Genomic DNA, 11163 nt, shown 5'->3' on the forward strand with positions numbered 1-11163 from the left:
TCCTAAACTATTTCGAGAACAAAAATGCAACACTATACAGACACCTTGGTGGCTCAGTAGTTGAGAGGCTGCCTTTGGCTCAGGTTGTGATCCAGGGGTCCTAGAATAGAGTCTTGTATCAGGCTCCCTGCAGGGATCCTGCTTCTCCCGCTGCCTATGTCTCTGCCTCTCTCTCTGTGTTTCTCATGAATGAATGAATGAATGAATGAATGAATAAATAAATAAATAAATAAATAAATAAATAACGTCTTTTTATAAATGCAACACTATATAACAACTGTAGGAGAGGCTGCTCTTTAGAACTAAACTGGACTAGAAAGAAAACCACATTTTGACAAAGAAAACTGTATTCATTGTTAACTATGCTTGATTCTAAGTGTAACAAATAACTGGAATTATACTTTTAAAAAATGAAATAATCAACAGAAAACATCTTTCTGTAAACTGTTGTGAGAAAAAAAAGGAAAGTTAGAGAAGATTTTATATTCTCTTTCTTCCTGAGTAGAACAATTGCTATGATTTCTTTTAAAAAGGAAAGGGATTGTATTGGGTTGATGCTAAATGTCAGAAAACGTCAATAGCTGAATAATGAAAAAAACATAAAAAAGTGAGTACAAAAAGATTCTCTATTTTCCAACAAATTGATAAGCAAACCACTTTGGTGATTGAATCTGTTACATGTAAAAAGTATTAATCATTCACACAAATGAAATACCTTGTGCATATGTGAAATATATATATTATATAAAATATTATATAATATACAATATTATATATTTATTATATATAAAATATATTATATATTTTAAAGTGGTTAAGACTGTGATCTCTAGAGACTGATTAGATTAAGTTTCAGGTTTGCTAATTCCTAGCCAAGTAATCTTGAGAAAATTATTGAATTTCTATAGGTCTCACTCACCTGTAACATGGAGATAGTAACAGTATCTATCTCATAAAGTCAATTTGAGAATTAATTGAGATAAAATAGACAAAACACTAGAAGGTACACTCTTCACAAAATAAACACTTAAAATGTTAGCTACACATACATATAAATATATGCATAGTTTAATCTTTAGGTAAATAGAAAAGAACAAGGATTAAGCTTGTCAAATGGAATTTTAAGTTAGTAACTATATATTTTTTAAGAATTTTACTTATTTGAGAGTGAGCTAGAAAGAGAGCACAAGTAGGCAAAAGTGTAGATGGAGAGGGGGAAGCAGACTCTCCACTGAGCAGGGAGCCCCTGTGGGGCTGGATCCAAGGACCTAGAGATCATAACCTGAGCCAAAGGCAGACACTTAACAGACTGAGCCACTCAGTTGCCCCAAGTTGCTAGTTACCTTAAATTGGTGAGCCTCTAAACTGAATTCCATGTATTTAATTGGACTGGAACAATCCTAAAAGACCTGCAGGAACTTTAAGGAAAATTGTCAAACAGTTATTACTGGTATTAAAGGAGCTGAAGTTGAATTAGTTTTTTCAAGGCTCCCTTTGTAAGTCTGAGTTTAACCCGAGGTGAAATTTGAATCTATTTCTTTGTCGATCACTCATTCACCTACTATTTTGGATTTCACATATGGTAGTACCTGGCCATTTTCAAAGTAGATTTCCAGGTTAAATTTGTTTAAAATAAGTATTATAAATCTGGGACTTTACTCCTGAATATTGCAGGACAAGTTTTATAATTGTTTGTTTAATCTGGACTGGTTTTAGTAAAAATTAAGATTTAATATAGCTGATCCATGTCTTTTTTATAGTAAATATTTAATTGGTTCCATCAGTGACTCCACTACAAGTTTTCCTGAAAGGGAAACAGAATCAAGCAACCTAGAGGTTCGTGAGGTGTAAGGATCACCAAGGAGGCTCCCAAAGTCACTGACCCCATGCCACATACCCAGTGGCCCAGTAGAATGTGGGTTGGGCTGATAGAATATGAAGAGAGAAAGGAATGCATGGTGAAGGAAATAGGCCCCAGCCTTTTCCTTCACCTGCAGGAATGAAAAAAAAAGGGGGGGCAGGAGACTCCCTACACAGAAGGGCTGAAACTACACAGTCAAGTTCTCAATCTTATATTGGGAGAAAGAGATGGGCCTCTTTCCAACTGTCTTGTTTTAGGAACCCCTCCCCTGGTGGTCTTCTGTAACCTCTATTCTATTTTCCTGTTTCCGTTTTCCAAATTCTGCAGTTCAAATCCAAGTTCTGAATTCTGTTCTACCTTCTAGGTTCATGTCCAATTTTGTGACCCAGATTCTTCCCAGCTCCCATCCCCTTTCCCAGACTTTCTAAGTGGAATATGAAGGACCTCGTCCTGACGGTGCTAACTTGAAGGTTTTCCCTTTTACTTCTTGAGGCAGTTTTAGGCTTTTCCCTGACAGGAGGGACTTGGCTCAGACTTTCCAACCAGTAGGTGGCCCAGTGGAGACCAGGGAATTCCAGAGAGCCAGGCCTGACTAGTTCATCTCTAACCACTGGACACATTACATTTTGTGCAACGAAAGCTTAACTGAGGCCTTCCATAGTGATAACTGGAGACTGGTGGCCTTGAGATGAGGAATCTTAGGGGGAAATGTGAGAAGACATAAAAGGTTGCTGTTCTTCATTCAGAGAAACTAAAAATTGCTTCCAGCACAAGGGATGGGGTGAACAGAGAAGGTGGGAAGGGTCTGGGCAGAGCAGCAAGACCTCAGAACCCTGTCATCCTTCAGCTTCCCCTTGTCTGAGCTGAGCATGCACCCCCAGAGTCCTCCCAGATCTGAGAGAAAACCAAGACAGCAGGACTGGGAGGTTGTCTGTCCATGGCTGCCCTGAGGGAAAAGGGGAAGGAGGTGGAGGCAGAGGCAGCATCACTGGAGAGGCCAGATCTTCGAAGGGATCATGATCCGAGACTCCATGTGTCGCACCAATGGGACTGTGTAGTAGATATTTTCGTCCCAGCCCCTCTTTCTCCAGGCAGCATTTCGAGTCTCTTCCCGAGATTGCAGGTCTTTATAGGCCCAGAGATGGTGTACAACGTAGAGCTCTCCTATCTGCAAGAAGAAGTCGCCTACTGCCTCCTGGTTCTCTTGCCGGTACTTGATTGCCCGAGCCCAGTTGTTTCCCCACTAAATCATGGTTCCTGGCTTGAGCTTGTATGTCCTCAGCTCATAGATGTTGGGGCCTGCTCTGGGCTGTGGCTCATTCCAGAAGCTGAACTCAAGGAGCATCTGGTTTCTCCTCGACAGTAGCATCTGGCTCCGCTCTTTTTGGAACTCCAGGTACTCCTTGTTGCTTTTGAGCTTGTTCATGCAGTCCATGAGGACTGGATAGCAGCCTGAGAATCGCCACAGGTGTACTGCCTGGTCCTGCTCCCCGTACCATGTGTTCCAGTTGCCCACGAGCGAGCAGGGGTAGTCCTCATCCAGGTGCAGCTTGGGCAGCACAGCCTCTGTCAGGCTGTTGTAGGCATCCAGACATTCAGGCTTCACATTGTGAAACTGGATCTTGTAGAGGTTGCTGGTTTCCGTCTTGGACAGCAGGGTGGAGTGGGCATCCTTCCAGGGATCCACCTTGTGCACAGAGAGGGAGCGGAACCAGCTACCTTCATTGTCCTTGGAATAGAAGCATGCAGCAGCCGCGACATCCCTGGCACGGGGCTTCGGGCTCCCCAGCAGCCGCTGCGCGGCTGCAGAGATGCTGCACAGCCACAGAGCCATGTTGGAGCGGCGCAGGTTCGCTGATCCATGTCTTGTCTGCATCTCAGATTCCCAATATAACATTCATTCCCTTAAGGCTTTTAATGTGTGTCATTCCTCTTATCAAAGTTTTCACTTTAAAAAGGTTATACTAGAGGTTTGCTGGAGGGGAGGTAGGTGGGGAGTTGGGTTAATGAGTGATAAGTATTGAGGAGGGCAACTTTTGATGTACACTGGGTGTTATATGTAAGTGATGAGTCACTAAATTCTACTCCTGAAACTAATATTATACATTATACTATATGTTAACTAACTGGAATGTAAATAAAAACTTGTAACTATAAAAAAATGGCTATACCAGAGGTGGAAGTTATGAAAATATGCAAGGACAATCTCAGTCTTTTGGTATCATTTGAGACCTGTTTTGTCACCCAGCATATGGTCTATTCTGGATAAAGTTCCATGTGTGCTTGAGAAGAATGTGTATTCTTTTGCATTATGATGGAATGTTCTGTATATAACTGTGAAATCTGTTTGGTCCAGTTATCATTGAAGGCCCTTGTTTCTTTGGTGGTATTCTGCTTAGAATATCTGTCTTTTTCTGAGAGTGCTGTGTTGACATCTCCTACTATTAATGTATTATTATCTATGTATCTATTTTATTTTTTGAATATTTTATTTATTTATTTATTTATTTATTTATTTATTTATTTATTCATTTATTCATGAGAGTCACACAGAGAGAGAAGGCAGAGACATAGGCAGAGGGAGAAGCAGGCTCCATGCAAAAGAGCTCAATGTGGGACTTGATCCTGGGACTCCAGGATCACGTCCTAGGCCAAAGGCAGGCCCTCAACCCCTGAGCCACACAAGCGTCCCCTCTTTACTTTGATTATTAATTGATTAATATAATTCACTGCTCCAATATTAGGGGCATAAATATTTATAATCATTAAAAATTTGGGGACCCTGGGTTCCAACCCAGCAGTTTAGCGCCTGCCTTCGGCCCAGGGCATGATCTTGGAGCCCCGGGATTAAGTCCTGCATTGGGCTCCCTGCATGGAGCTGGCTTCTCCCTCTGCCTGTGTCTCTGCCTCTCTCTCTCTCTCTCTCTCTCTCTCATGAATAAATAAATAAAATATTTTTAAAAATAAAAATTAAAAATCATTTTTAATTTTTAATATATCCTTTAATTATAATATTGTGTCCCTCTTCATCTTTTATTACTGTCTTTTGTTTAAAATCTAATTTATGTGATATGAGGATTGCTACCCCCACTTTCTGTTGAGGACAATTTGAATGGGAAATAGTTCTCCACCCCCTCATTTTCAGTCTGGAAGTGTCCTTAGAGTCTCTTGTAGACAGTATGTAGATAGGTCTTGCTTTTTTATCTTGTTCGATACCCTGCAACTTTTGATGTGATCATTTAGCCCATTCATGTTCTGAGTAACTATTTAAAGATATAAATTTAGTGTCATAGTATTACCTATAGTCTGTTTCTGTGGATTGTTCTTTGGGCTCCCTCCTTTTCTTACGGTGTCCCCCTTAATATTTCTTGCTGAACTGGTTTGGTGTTCACATATTCTTTCAGTTTCATTCTATTCTGTAAGTTCTTTATCTCTCCTATTCTGAATGACAGTTTTGCTGGATAAAGTATCTGCGGCTGCATGTTTTTCTTGTTTAATCACCCTGAATATATCATGCCAGCCCTTTCTGACCTGCCAGGTCTCTATGGATAGGTCTGCTGTTAATCTTATATTTCTCCCCACTATATGGGGAATTCTTACCCCATAGGTAAGAATTTATTTTCTAGAGCTGCTTTTAGAATTTTCTCTTTGTCTTTGAAATTTGCAAGCTTCTCTATTATATGTCAGGGTTTTGATCAGTTTTTGTTGATTTTAGGGAGGAAGAGTCCTCTTGGATCTGAATGCCTTTTTCCTTCTCCAGATTAGGGAATTTCTCAGCTATCATTTGTTCAAATACACTATGTGGTCCTCTCTCTCTCTTTCTAACTATTCTGGAATCCCAATAAGATGAATATTATTCTTTATATTAATAAATGAATAAATATCATTTATTTCCTGAAGTCTTTCCTCTTGGGTTGTTAATTGTTTTTCTCTGTTTTCCTCAGCTTTCATCCTTTCCATAAACTTCTGTTCTATGTCATTCACCCTCTCTTTCACTTAATTAACCCTAGCAGTTAACCTAGTATCCAGTTTGGGCTGCATTTCAGTTAAAGTATTTTTAATTTTGGCGTGATTAGATCTCAATTCTATAGTAAGAGGATCTCTAGAGTCCTTAGTGTTTTTTTTCAGAGCCACCGGTAATTTTATAATTGTACTTCTACATTTTATCTCTGACATGATACTTAAATCCTCATCTAGCATTTCAGTGACAGAGAATATTACTTCCAGTTCTTTCTTTTGTGGTGACTTCGTCCTTCTAGTCATTCTGTCCAGTAAAGAATGGCTGTATGAGCAAGCAGAGTAAAAAAATATTGACTATGACTTAAATAAAATACACCCTTAACAACTCTGAAGAGGTCGGAGACCCAAAAATAATAGAAAAATAAAACAACAAAGTAAAACAAAAGGACCATGAAAGTGAAAAACAAAATTTAAAACATAGTAAGAATTTTTTAAAGGGTGGGGAGGACGTGGTGGTGGTGAGAGAATATATTCTCACTGAATGGAGCTAGAGTGATCCTCTTGGTTCTGGGTGTATTTTGTTCTGTAGTTAGAAGACGCTAAATTCCAAATTTGTATAAATCAGCAAAACTTATATAGAGACCCAGCATTGGCCACAATAACAGAAACAAGATTAAAGAAGGAGGCAGAATGGAATGGAGAATACAGTCTCACAGAATGAGCCAACATGGTGTTCCACTTGGTTCTGAGTGTACTTTGGTCCATGTGTTAGAAGGTACTAAATCTACCATTACGAAACAAAACTAGTCAGAAAAAAATGAAAACAAAAACAAAAAACCATAACTCACATGTCTATCAAATTTAAATGGAATATGTTGAAAGGAATCCAAAAATGAAGAATATATCTAAGACATGTAATTGTAGAAATATGAAAGTCAAAAACAAAAAAGCTTAAAAATGAAAAGTTGGTAAAATACTGTAGTTAAGCAGGAAAAAAGAAGAAATATTGGAAATTTTTAGCCTGAAAGATAAATGAATTGTAAGAATAAAAGCTTCGAGTTCTATATACTATTTTCCCTCAGTCCTGCTGCTTTCTCGTGCTGTTTGTTCAGTAATCTTGCTCTTCCCTTGTTCTCCCAGCAGTTTTTCTGGGGTAGGGGCCTGCTGTGTTGATTCTCAGGTGTCTGTGCCTGAGTGGAGATGCCCCATCATTTGCCAGGTGGCCAGACTCAGTGTGAGCTGTTTATCCCGTGAGGTCTTTGTTCGTAGAGGCCGCACCTTTCCCAGGTGAAAGGCAAAATGAATGGGTGACGGGCACTGAGGGGGGCACTTGACGGGATGAGCACAGGGTGTTATTCTGTATGTTGGTAAATTGAACGCCAATAAAAAATAAATTTATTAAAATATATATATAAAAATAAAAAATAAATAAATAAATAAAAATAAAAATTTAAAAAAGGCACCAGCCAGATCTCCAACTCTGGAACCGAGAGCTCTCTGCCAGTACTGAACCGCACACTGGCCTTGATTCTCCTGGGGGCAGGCATGAGAGCACTGATCTGCACAAATTGAAGGGCGCCCATTGGCAGGAGAGATTTTGCTGTCCCATCACCTCCCTGTTTCCACCTGCCCTGCATGTAACAGAGATAGCTTGCTTTGTCTGCCAGGGCACCCTCAGATTGAGGGCCCTGCACTGCTGGACCCGCCCTCCTGAGGTCTGCGTCTTCTGAAGGAAGGGAACAGAGGGTAGCCCACCTCCATCCATTGCCAGGCTCCAGGGTAAGGAAATCTCAGGTGCTAGCCTGAGATATCATCTGGCTTCCCCCAGATGCTCTGGGAGGTTTGTGTTGTTCTCGCCCTTTATCGTGATCCAACTACAGTTTGTGGTGGACTTTCTCCTGGGCGAGTCTATTTTTATTTTGTCTCCAGGAATATTGAGACTTCACTTCTCCTCCTGTGATTCTGCCCTATGTCCCCACTGAATACTTCTCAGTCAGGAAGACTCTTTCAGGTGCAGTTTTCTAAAGTTCCCGATTTCCACGGCTCTGCTTTCCTGCCCCATCTTTCCTCTTCTCCACCTTCCTACCTTGTCAGAAGTGATCACTTATCTCTCTGTAGTATTCTAGCTATTTTCTCTTTACATCTCAGGTTGAATTCATAGGTGTTCAGGATGCTTTGAAAGTTATCTAAGTAAGTTGGTGGGGCCAGGTGAGTTGAGGACCCCTACTCCTCTGCCATCTTGCCAACAGACACATGAAAAAATGTTGGCTTGTGTTCTTTTTTTTTTTTTAATTTTTTTTAAATTTTTATTTATTTATGATAGTCACAGAGAGAGAGAGAGAGAGAGGCAGAGACACAGGCAGAGGGAAGCAGGCTCCATGCACTGGGAACCCGATGTGGGATTCGATCCCGGGTCTCCGGGATCGCACCCTGGGCCAAAGGCAGGCGCCAAACCGCTGCGCCACCCAGGGATCCCATTGGCTTGTGTTCTACTCTAGGGTTTTATTAGTTTCCTTTCTCTCATTCAAATATTTAATCCATTTTGAATTTATTTTTCTTCATGGTGTAAGAAAGTGGTACAGTTCCATTCTTTTCCATGCTGGTGTCTAGTTTTCCCAACATTTGTTGGGAGATTCTATTTTCCATTGCATATTCTTTCTTGCTTTGCCCACTTGGGGGTTCATTTCTGGGTTTTTGATTCTGTTCTATTAATAAGTGCTTTGTGCCAGTTAAATGCTGCCTTGATCACTACAGTTTTATAATGTAACTTGAAGTCCAACATTGTGGTGCCTCCAGCTTTGCTTTTCTTTTTAAAGATTGCTATGACTATACAGGGTTTTTGTGGTTGCATACAGACTGTATAATTACTCTAGCTCTGTGAAAAATGCTGGTGGTATTTTGATAGGGATTGCATTATTCATGTAGAATAATTTGGATAGTATAGATATTTTAGCAATATTTGTTTTTCTAATCCATGAGCATGAAGTATTTTTCCTTTTTTTGTATCAACTTAAATGTATTTTGTCAGTGTTTTACAGTTTTCAGAGGACATATTTTTTTAGATTTTTGGTTAAATTTATTTCCAGGTACCTTAGGTTTTTTGGTGGAAATTTAAATGAAATTGGCTCCTTATCAGTGTACCGAAATGCAACAGATTTATGAAAGGTGATTGTATGTCCTGTGACTTTTCTGATTTGGTGTATCACTTCTAGCAATTATTTGGTGGAGTTTTTGGATTATCTAAATGGAACATCATGTAATCTGCATATAGTGAAAGTTTTAATACTTCCTTGATGATTTGGTGCCTTTCTATTTATTTAAATTCAAATTTTTCTATTATTATTCTTTTTACATTTTTTTTATTTAAATTCAATTGGCCAACATATACTATAACACCCAGTATTCATCCCATCAAATGCCCTCCTCAGTGTCTATGACCCAGTAACCCCATCCCCTACCCATCTCTCCTTCTGCAACTCTTGCTTTCTTTCCCAGTTAGGAGTCTCTCGTGGTTTTTCTCCCTCTCTAATTTTTCCCACTCAGTTCCCCTCTTTTCCCTTATAATCCCTTTCACTATTTCTTATATTCCAAGTATAAGTGAAACCATATGATGATTGTCCTACTCTGATTGACTTATTTCACTCAGCATTTAATTAACATATACAATATTATTAGTTTCAGAGGAAGAATTTAGTGATTCATCAGTTGCATACAACACCCAGTGTTCATTACTTCAGGTGCCCTCCTTAATGCCCACCACCCAATTTCTGCATCCCCCCACACAACTCCATTCCAGCAATACTGTTTGTTTCCTAGAGTTAAGAGTCTCTTATGATTTGCCTCCTTCTCTGTTTTTGTCTTGTTTTATTTTTCCTCCCTATACCTATTTTCATATGTCTGGTTTCTTAAATTCCACATATGAGTGAAAACATATAATTGCCTTTCTCTTACTTACTTATTTGGCTTAGCATCATACCCTCTAGTTCCACCCACATTGTTGAAAATGTCAAGATTCATTATTTTTGATCATTGAGTAATATATATACAACAGACACATGAAAAAATGCTCAACATCCCTCAACTTCAGGGAAATACAAATCAAAATTGCAATGAGATACCACCTGACACCCATCAAAGTGGCTAAAATGAACAACTCAGGAAAGGAGAGATGTTGGCAATGATGTAGAGAAGGGGGGAACCCTCTTACACTTTTGATGAGAAGGCAAACTGGTGCAGCCAATCTGAAAAACAGCATGGAGGTTTCCCAAAAAATTAAGAAAATAAGTATCTTACAAGTGAGCAATTGAACTTCTAGGTATTTATCCAAAGGATACAAACAAAGTGATTCAAAGGGGCACATGCATCCCAATGTTTATAGCAGCAATGTCCACCATAGTCTACCATAGTAAAAATGTGGAAAGAGCCCACATGTCCATCAACAGAAATATATATATATATATATATATATATATATATATATATATATATCTTCTGCCCCCCTTTTTTTGTTCTTTTGGGGCATTGAGTTTGATAAATTCTTTATACATTTTGAATACTAGCACTTTATCTAATAAGACATTGTAAATATATTCTCACATTCCTTAATATGCCTTTTAGTTTTGTTGACAGTTTCCTTTGCTGTCCAAAAGCTTTTCATCTTGATGAAGTCCTCATAGTTCATTTTTGATTTTTTTAATTTGCCTTTGGAGATGTGTCTAGCAAGAAGTTGCTGTGGCCAAGGTTGAAGAGGTTGCTGCTTGTGTTCTTCTCCAGGATTTAGAAGGTTTACTGTCTCCTATTTAGGTATTTAATCCATTTTGAGTTATTTTTTGTATATGATGCAATAAAGTGGTCCAGTTTTAGTCTTCTGCATGTGAGTATCCAATATTCCCAAATCCACTTGTTGAAGAGACAATTTTCCTTTGGATATTCTTTCCTGCCTTGTTGAAGATTACTTGGCCATAGATTTGAGGGTTCCTTTCTGGGTTCTCTATTCTTTTTTTGGGGGGGTTCTCTATTCTGTTCCATTAATCTATATGTCTGGTTTTCTGCCCATACCATGCTGTCTACATGACTTAAGAATTATAATATAGTTTGAAGTCTGGTATTATCCTTCCAGCTTTGGTTTTCTTTTTCAACATTACATTGGCTATTCTGGGTATTTTCTGGTTCCACACAAATTTTAGGATTGTTTGTTCCAGCTCCGTGAAAAATATGATAGGGATTGTACTGAATATGTAGATTACTCTGGGTAGCTGAGACCTTTTAACAATATTTGTTCTTCCAATCCATAAGCATGGAATGTTATTCCATTTCTTTGTGTCTTTCCCAATTTCTTTCAT

The 11163-nt window shown here is 38.9% G+C and overlaps 1 pseudogene; it reads right to left on the bottom strand.

The window, feature by feature from the left end:
- Window positions 1-2114: 2114 nt before the first annotated feature.
- LOC140628285 (protein NipSnap homolog 1 pseudogene) lies at window positions 2115-3695 on the bottom strand (annotated as a pseudogene).
- Window positions 3696-11163: the final 7468 nt, after the last annotated feature.

This window comes from Canis lupus, chromosome X (assembly GCF_048164855.1).
Source record: "Canis lupus baileyi chromosome X, mCanLup2.hap1, whole genome shotgun sequence".
Lineage (NCBI taxonomy): Eukaryota > Metazoa > Chordata > Mammalia > Carnivora > Canidae > Canis > Canis lupus.